Raw genomic sequence first — 9,756 nt, 5'->3', positions numbered from 1 at the left:
GAAGAAGAAATCGTTGGAATTCTTTATCTATTTTTGTCAACCTTAGAGGATTGAGGTTTTGGAGGGCACCGCACTGCGAATAAATGGCGGATTTCAATGACGAAGAGAAAAGTCTAGTTCTCTTTTCATTTGAATTGGACCTTACCAGAAGTTTTTTTAACTCAATCATAGATAATGGAACCATCAAAGATTTGACCATTTCAAACTCTGTCTCTAAATCACTCGCACAGACAGCTGACTCTTTTATAATAGAAAGGAATATCCAAACCAACCTAGTTCGCTGGTAAATCTCAGAGATCCTATCGGAGAGAAAACTAGAGACAGAAAGGGCGTAGGATGAATAGTTGGGGAGTTCATTAGTCTTTTTGGGGACAGAGGGACTTGAACCCTCACGATTTTTAAAGTCGATGGATTTTCCTTTCACTATAAATTTCATTATTGCCGGTATTGTCATGTAGAATGGGACTCTATCTTTATTCTTGTTCGATAATCAATTCTTTAAAAGATCTATCAGACGATGTAGTTAATTATTTGATCAATGACTATTCGATTCTTTCTTCAATGTAGAATGGATTCACACCAATTCTTTGATCTTTTTATATAAAAAACTATGGATTTGGGTTGTCATAAATCATTTGATATAGTATTCAATACGTATGTAAATATGTCTATCCTTCACTTCATTTTTTATTTCAATATCAACCCCTTTTTTCCATTTATTCCTATTCCAAGGCTAAAATTTAACAACATCTTAACTAACCTCAAAGAACTATTCATACACGTAGAGTTAATTGGTCCTTAAGGAAGCCCCAAAAAGAGTTGTCGTCTAATAGGTACACGAAAGTGAAGAAGTTGCTTTGACTACAGAACAATGCCTATCTGTTGGAGCAAATTAGATTATAGGTCTGAGTGATGCCCCCTCTTCCCCTCACTCTTATTTCCCTAATATGAACCTTGAGTGATCAAAGACTTTCTGACTCAGCCTGGTGGATGAGTTACTTGAAGAGGAGTGAATCACCACTCTCATTAATTGCATGGCCCTAATGAATAATAAAGATTCGCCCATTTGGTTTCATATAGATGAAGAAATGAAAATTTTTGTGGTCGTGGTCTATGGTAATTTCTTTTTCATAGATAAAATGAATGAAAAACGCCTGGGCTTCTTAAGCACATGAGGGACCGGCGCTGCGGAATTATTCACAGTAACTTTTTTAGAGCTTGTTAATAATTTCAAAAATCCATTTTGTTGTCCAGTAGCGACGACTAAGCAGTAGTGTGTCACGACCCAAGGTACCCCCTAGGCGTAACATGGCGTATAGGACCCTGAGAGGCCCCATACAAGCCACTTAGCATTCATAACATAAGAAATAGAATGAAAGGAGATAAATAGCAACACTTCAAGTCCCAAAATTTTTATAAAGGTAAAGCGGAAGTCTAAACACTTGTCTCATTATCCATCTAGTAAATAAGAATGAAATTTGAGCAGCCCATATATCACGTCCAAAAACTGAAAGTGAGAAAGAAAACTGAAAATAATAAAAATCCATCCTTGTCACGACCCGAGAGGACCCCAAGTCGTAACCGGCGTACTCGACCTCTCGGAGGTCTAATACAACCCTCTTAGCATTCATTCATCGCATAGATACTAAAAACCATAGAGAATTAAAAACATTCCTTACAAAGAAAACATTTCATTAATATAGCAAGCGGAAGACTTCTAGACTTTATATACTTATGTCTCAAACCATCTAATACTTTGAATACAACATTGGGACTAAGCCCATACAAAACTTTTAACAAAACCAAAGACATAAAGGAACAAAGTGGATATTGTCCTCGAATCTATGAGGACTCACCATGTCTTCATCTTCAAACACCTTAGAAACCTATCCATCAACCATGGAATATCAACATCTCCAAATCCCTACACTTTAGACAAAAGGGAAAGAAAGGGGTTAGCACAATTAAGTACCAAGTATGGAAACCATGCAAAAACATGCTAAAAAGGACATTTATAGGAGAAACATGCTATATGCCATTTTAGTAAAACTTCATGAAATAAAAGTATAAGAATCACGTACTTCACATTTCATCAATAATTATACATGACCCCTTTTTACCTTTTACCTTTACCTTGAACCTCCACCTTAAGTAACCTTTAGGCTAAACTACCATATGTAAAAATTAAGTAAAACTAAGCTAAACCTTATTGGCCCCCCATAAGCTCAGAAGGCATACTCGTGCGCGAGTTTATGTGAAACTCGAACGGATCCCATAAACCTGACAAGTACATTTTAATAGCTAAATTGCAGCGAAGTACAGTGAATTTGGATCCAAGAAATGTAAGAGGAACCTCAACCCCTAAGTAGAAACCTTGAACCAAAATTACCCATAAAGAGCAAACCCAGCACGACAATAGACTTCCAAGGGAAATAGCCCATCTATCAAGAGTAAACCCAGGGGCCGCCCAACCAGATGTTAAATGTAAAACACTAATAATTTCTAAGCTAATACTTGAATCATTCTTTATTTTTGTATAAGGTCGTATATGGTGATAATTAAATTGTTAGAAGGTGTTAAGGTGAGTTATTTAGTGTGGGAATGGATTTGGATATTAATTAAGATCACAAGAATCTTCTAGCATAAAGCTTAGCTGAAAGTTTCCTTACAAATTAATATTTGACATAATATTCTACTTAGGTGAACTTTGAATGATCATATCTCTCAACACATAATTAACTAGGTGGTCCATGAAATAACAAATTGAAGGTTTAAGAGTCCTCTTTCCAAATCCACTAAGTTTTCCTTATTTTGAGTTCAAAGTAAAAAGTCATGACCGTTTTAGAAGAGACTACTATAGGAAAGATTTCAGAGTCAGTGACCAACAAATTACTTCTGCGAGCTGTAGAAGTTTCTACGACCTATAGTGTTAGCTCGTTGAAAAAGTATTGGGATTTAAAATTTTGGGTTTAATTCTTATGTATTAGATCTACGGTTTGTAGAAACTTATACATGTTGTAGTTTAGACCCATTGAATGAAAGTTTAAGCTCTAAAATTAAATATGAATTCCGTAGATGGTATATATGGTATGTAGATCAATCCATGAACCATAGATGGCCCCATAAAAGGTTTTCAACATCTTTCTAGGAGAAGTAGTTAAGTCTTTTCCCACCCTTCACTAGCCTAAACCCCAATGTTTTGAGACCTCAATAAGGTTCTAAACATTTATAATCAACCGTATTACTTCGATTGATTCATCCAAGTAATTCAATTTTAGAAAGCTAGGGTTTTCAAGCATTCTTCAAAAATGTTTAGGATCCATAGTGTTGGACTAGTTCGTCATCATGCCCTATATCTAAATCCATATAGTAGTAAGTCAAATCCAGGGTTCTGCCTCAATTTTATGAAATTCCAACTTTATAAGATTTTGATACCTTATGCATTGAACTTCTTTAATTACTTTTCATGCTTGTCATTCCACATGAACCATATCTATCAAATTTTGCTAAAAGTATTTTAAATTAGTAATTCCCTTACATTAATTTGGGAAACTAAACAGAGTTTATGCGAAAAATTTTAAGCATCATTTTCGAAAAGAATTTAAGGGGACTTGAGTGGTTATTAAAGTGTCATTTTTACCTTTGAAAGAGAACAATGTTATTAGAAAAGTACAAAAAGTTTTCAGAGTAATTCAGGAGTACATAGTACAACTTTAGTCACTTCTTAAAGAAGTCTTTGAGAAATTATCTCAACTCAGAGAATATTTACGTGAGCATTATAGTTATAACTATAACTATATACATATATCTATATATATTGGGAGTAGTATTGAGTAACGATATGGGATAAGAGCTTAGACATATTAAATCCATAAACTACATAACCAACGTAGGATAGGATTGTACAACCATTCAAATAACTCCTCACTACCTCAAGAAGGCCTTTTACTTGATCCATAAGTTAAGTTGTATTCTATACTCTTGGCAAGGTATAGGGAGGTTGTAGAAATGTTTGTAAGATGTTGTATCATCACGAGACTTATAGTGGTGGATGTCAATTATAGAAACTCACTAGAAAAGTAAAGAGTGTTTTAATATACATATCTATACACTTCAGTAATTTACCCTATTTATTTTAATATGAAGCTTAAATGATCTTTACTTCATGACTTACCTTACACTTCAGTAAGAACTCTCTTTTGACAAACTTTATGCATTCTATATTTTTCTTATATATCTTATTTCTCAAACCAAATGAACACCACTACTATTCATAGTAGAAGAAGTCTTCCTAGGAATAAATAGGAAGATAATGGGGTAGTAAATAGCGAAGATAATGGCCTTAGGAGTTACATAGGTTACAAGGTATAATGGAGAAATAAAGAATGAGAGAATGGAGAATGAATAAAAATAACTAATGGTCATGGTTGACCATCTTCAACCACAAACAGTAACCTCCAACGAAAATAACATTTCTGTAACCATCACATAAAGGCCAATAATGCCTATGCAAATTGATTAACATAATTGAGTAATTAGGCACTAATGCCTAACGTTGCAGCAATGAATTGTGTCCACTAACTGCTGAAACATTCAACACTCTTTGAACTCCAAAATAAAGAAAATTAATATAATAAAATATTAATACTAAAATGCTAACAAACCCACACTTTACTTCATGACTTGCCTTACATTTAGTTGAGTTGTTATCAACCTTTTTTAATTCAATTTTTATTGCATTCAACTATATTACATTTTCATACATTCAATGTACTGATGTTATTCCACCTTCATCATCTTATGATGCAGACACATGTGTTCAAGATCATCAATAGGTCCCTTATTGATATCACTGAACTTCTTACCATCTTTTGGTGAGGATTGCTTGCTTTCAGATGACTCTAGTCATTTATTTGCTTTAGTAGTTTTAGTTAAAGTTTCAATGGATTTGTCTCGATGCCTATCTAAGACAACAAAGGCTTTATAGATATATATACAGTGTTAGAGTGTCTCTAGGTATTTATCTTTTAGATATTTTTTCCAAACTATTACTATTTACATTCAGTATTCTTAAATAGTTTATACAATATTTGCCTAAAATGTTTTCCCTACAGTTATTTAGAACTAAAAATGCTTGAATCATTCTCTCTCTAAGTATTCCTCGAGACGAAGGATTCGCTTGGGAATAAAAAATTGTTCCTCAAGGTCGACAATGTCTAGGGTGTAGGGCTCAGGGTGTGACAAACTTGGTATCTATGCCCAAAGTTTAAGTGTCCTAGAATGTCTATGAATCTGTTACTAGTAGAGTCCTTCTTATCGGTGTGAAGCCTGCCACATCTATAATAGCGAAGCTACAAGACATTAGGAACCATCTCATTTCTTCTTACTCTTATTTGTGTGATAGATTTTAACTCTATAATAGGTACTTCTGATTCGTACATTATGTGTTTCTTTTCAGATAATATATCTATACCAAAATGTTAGAGGATGTCATTTTAAGAGGAATGTGAATCCTCAACAACCACCAATCCAAGATGGGACAAAGGTAATGCACCAGGAGTGCAACATCATTAGGATGATGTCAGTAATGATGAGTTTCAGAGTGTCATTCAGATGTTGACTCAAGTTTTTAAAGCATAGGTTTGCCACCAAGAAATGGGACATTATGATGAGGGCTAATATGTCTTGTGTTTTAGAGTTTTAGAGATTGAATCCCTCGAATATCACTTGGTCAAACTTGAATGAGGATCCAAAAAACTTTGTGGATGAGCTTTAGAATGTTTTTCAGGACATGCATATTGTTGATACTGAGCGTGTGGAGTTGGATACATACCAACACAAGTGTGTTTATGCGATATGGTATGACTAGTGGAAAAAGATGAGGGGAGAAGGTAAACTACTATTAGGCTCGATTGTGTTTGAGAATGCTTCCTTGGGAGACTTCTTTCCCCAATAGCTAATGGAAGAAAAGGTAACAAAATTCCTTAACCTTAAGCAAGAGTAAATGTGTGCATGAGGACATCCTTAAGTTCACCCAATTGTCTTGCTATGTTCTCGAGATGGTGGCTAATATGAGGAGAAGAATGAGTTTCTTCATGTTGGGACTTTCCCTCCATACTTGTATATAGGGTAAGGAAACTATTTTGACAGGGTACATGGACATAGCTAGACTTATGATTCATATTCTACAGGCGGAAGAGGATAATCAGAAGGATAGGAAAGATTATCGATTTAAGAGGGCCAAGAAAAAAATGACCTATAAGCTGAATGTGGTTGGCGAACTCAACTAACATCAACAAAGCAGGCACAAAGCAATTTTTTTTGGCATGATTATTGGAAACTATAAATAGATAGAGGAGAGAGAAAGAGTGTGTGAAAAATTTAGAGAAATAGACTGAACATTCTAGAAAGAGAAACATTTTCAATTAAGGAAGAACAATTTTATTGTTGAAGTTTGTGGAAGGATTTTTCTATATTGCTTCACCTTTGATCATATTGAGTCAAAAGAAAGTAAAATCTTATATGGTCGGAAGTTGTGAGAAGAGTTTTCAAGAGTTGAAGGATAGACTTACTTCAGCCCCTATATTGACGTAACCGAAAGGATCGGATGGTTTTGTGGTTTATTAGGATTCTTCGTGAATTGGTCATGGTTGTGTATTAATGCAACATGGCAAATTCATCACTTATGCTTCAAGGTAATTAAAGGTTCACAAAAATAACTATGTGGCTCATGAATTTGAGTTAGGGGTGGTGGTTTTTGCTCTAAATATTTTGAGGCATTTCTTGTATAGTGTTTATGTATTTGTATTTACCGGCCACAAGAGTTTAAAGGAGGTTTAAAACATGAAAACATTGTCAGGAAAACTCTTATCAAAGTAGAAATTAATATTAACCCTGTTGTGAATAAAGTGAAATCCTTTGTCAATAACAACGTAAAAGCAAGCGGAAAAAGGGGAGGTCATGGGCTATTTAATAGAAGATTGAGATAAGAATAATCGTGATTCATGAATAGAGAATAAGATCAACCTTAAAGTGAGATAATGTAGTAGTCAAAAGTCATGAATTGAGGATAGTAACAAATCAAGATTCAAGAATTGAGAATAGGAAGAAATTTAAAATAAGAGATTACAAAAATTCAAGATTCAACAATTGAGGATAGGAACAACCTTAACTAACAACACTCACATACAGACAACAGAAGGCTTGAGTATGAGGAAGTGGGATTACAAGTTTTATACATATGAACTTTCTAAAAGATATATCATTAAAGAATGACACACCATAATAACTATTTTTTGAAAATCCAATAGAATATTTCTAATTAGGAAAAATAGTGAATGTGTAATTATGATTTTTACAAAAAAAATAGAAAAGGAAATCCAATATATGTTATGTGAGTCGGTCAAATCTTTTTGAAAAAAGAAGAAACATAATTTTCTTTACTTTTTTGTTATTTGAGATCATTTTCATAAAAAATGTGATAATTTTATCACTATAAGTACACTCTTGATATTGAGATCAAATATCAAATTCACTTATATTGTCAAATCAAAGGTTTAGCCATGGCTGGAGTGAATTCTACACCCAACACTACAGTTTCTAACTATGCAAAAAAGTTTCAAGCAATGTGTATTGAAGGTCCAATTGAAGAACTCAGCCTTCTTCAACTACAAGAAATGAAGGAGACACTCGAATCCAAGATAATGGAATCAGAAAAAGTATTGCTCAACCAAGAGGGGCTCCATGCCGCATTCCCATTAGCACCTTTGGAGTTTCCTTGGCTCCTTTGGGGCTAGGGAAAATTCTCCGTCTAGTTCTGATGTTGAGTCCCCAGGATTTGTTTTTTTTTCATAAACAAATAGATAAGGATTTTAGAAGTGTGAATTTTGAGGAACTGATAGGATTTGTACAAATTTATGATCGTCCAACGATATTATCATGTAATACATATTTCTGTAAAAAAAAAGAAGTTGTTGCTCTTGGCTTCATAGTTAGAGAAGAGAGGATATTCTCGCATATATCATATGGAGTCTCTGAAAATATGTCATAAGATAAAGAGACAATGTAGTTCATTAAACTAACCCTATTGAGGGATTTGTCCGTACATCCCTCTTTTCTTCTTTAAAAAGACAGCAATAACATACTAGAAGGACCAGGTTTTCTAAACTCTCTGACCTTTATCTTATAAGCAAAAAGGATTAAAATACCCTCAATTGTAAAAAAAGGTTTTAAAATATCCTTCCATTCACCATTTTTGGTTACTTATATCCTTGAAACAAATCGTTCTCTCTTTATTTATTTTTACTTGTTGGGTGAAATAAAATCATATTCTACATATTAAACTATTTCCCACTAAGGATGGAGCGTATCTATTAAGAAAATGTTTATATTTATCTATTGTTAAGGACAAAAGGAGTGTCCTTTATCCCCAATAGGGAAATAGTATACAGGTTTGCCATGGGAAAATAAATAAGAGCTCGTCGAACTATCATATAAGAAATAGCTTATGACTCTCATATTACCCCGGATTGACATATTAAAAAACGCTTCGATAGGATATTCTTGTGTAAATATTCAAGTTGACAATCAATTTCTTGACTGTCAGTGGACTCTGTAATGATTAAATCAGTCCTTTTAATGTATGTTGGTTGGACAAGTTTAATCCTTCATACATAACAAATAACATCTAGTCCTTAATATACAAAAAAATATAATTTTAGTCCTCCATACATAACACATAATATAATGTGTTAATGTATAGAAAAATTAACTACTTTAGTCCTTCATTTATACCACGTAGTTGAAATAGTCATTAATATATAGAAAAAATGACCTTTTTGTCCAAATTTCTCTTATCATTCTTGGACTTCCCTTGATGATATAAAAGAAAGGAGTACCGAACGGATATGCAATGGCTCATTCTGGACTAGTGTGAATGGGTATTCTCACATTTTGCATGTCTTCCAATAATATATTATAGTGATATATGAGATCATCAAGCGATTTCATAGGAAGAGTTTATGTCATCTTCCTCAATAGATTATTATCTTTAAAGTAGATTCCTAGGGTACTCTCAACTATTTTATCCTAGATTGATAGTGACACAAGATGGTGAATGGGTATTTTCACATTTTTCATTCTTAAGTCTGTCATTTAAATTTTGAATTGTTTAATATTTTTGAATATCCATTGCATATGATAACCTTTTCCATTCGGAAAAGTATTAGCAGGATATGGTTCCCTCTTATCTTATTGCGTATTGCGACTAGTAGTTATTAAGAAGTAGTCTTTTAACTTTGAATATTTTCTGAATGTGCACTTTATGTTGAAGTATACATACATACATGCTTAGAATATTTATCAATTATCAAGTGCGATCTTTTGTTTCTTTAATGTTTTCTGTTGAAAGGCAACAAAAGCTAGCACTTTATAATTGATCAATCTTCCAAGCACATATGTTTGTATACATGTGCAGAAAGAGCACATTCTCAAAATATTCAATAATTAAATACCACTTCATACACCAACTACTCGTCATAGACAATTATAAGAAAAGAGGGAGCCATATCCTAATGCAGAATGTAAAAGGTGACCAAATGCAACAGATCATTCAGAAGCATTACACTGTTTGAAATTTTAATGACATAGACTAAAGAGATTCATTCACCCTCTTGTGTCACTATAAATCAGTGATAAAATATTTAAGATTAACGTAACAATCAACTTTAAGAATAACAATTTATTGACAAAGATGGT

The sequence above is a fragment of the Solanum stenotomum genome, chromosome 1, assembly GCF_019186545.1.
Source record: "Solanum stenotomum isolate F172 chromosome 1, ASM1918654v1, whole genome shotgun sequence".
Taxonomy (NCBI): Eukaryota; Viridiplantae; Streptophyta; class Magnoliopsida; order Solanales; family Solanaceae; genus Solanum; species Solanum stenotomum.
The sequence above is the reverse complement of the archived record's forward strand: the minus strand, read 5'-3'. Positions refer to the sequence as shown.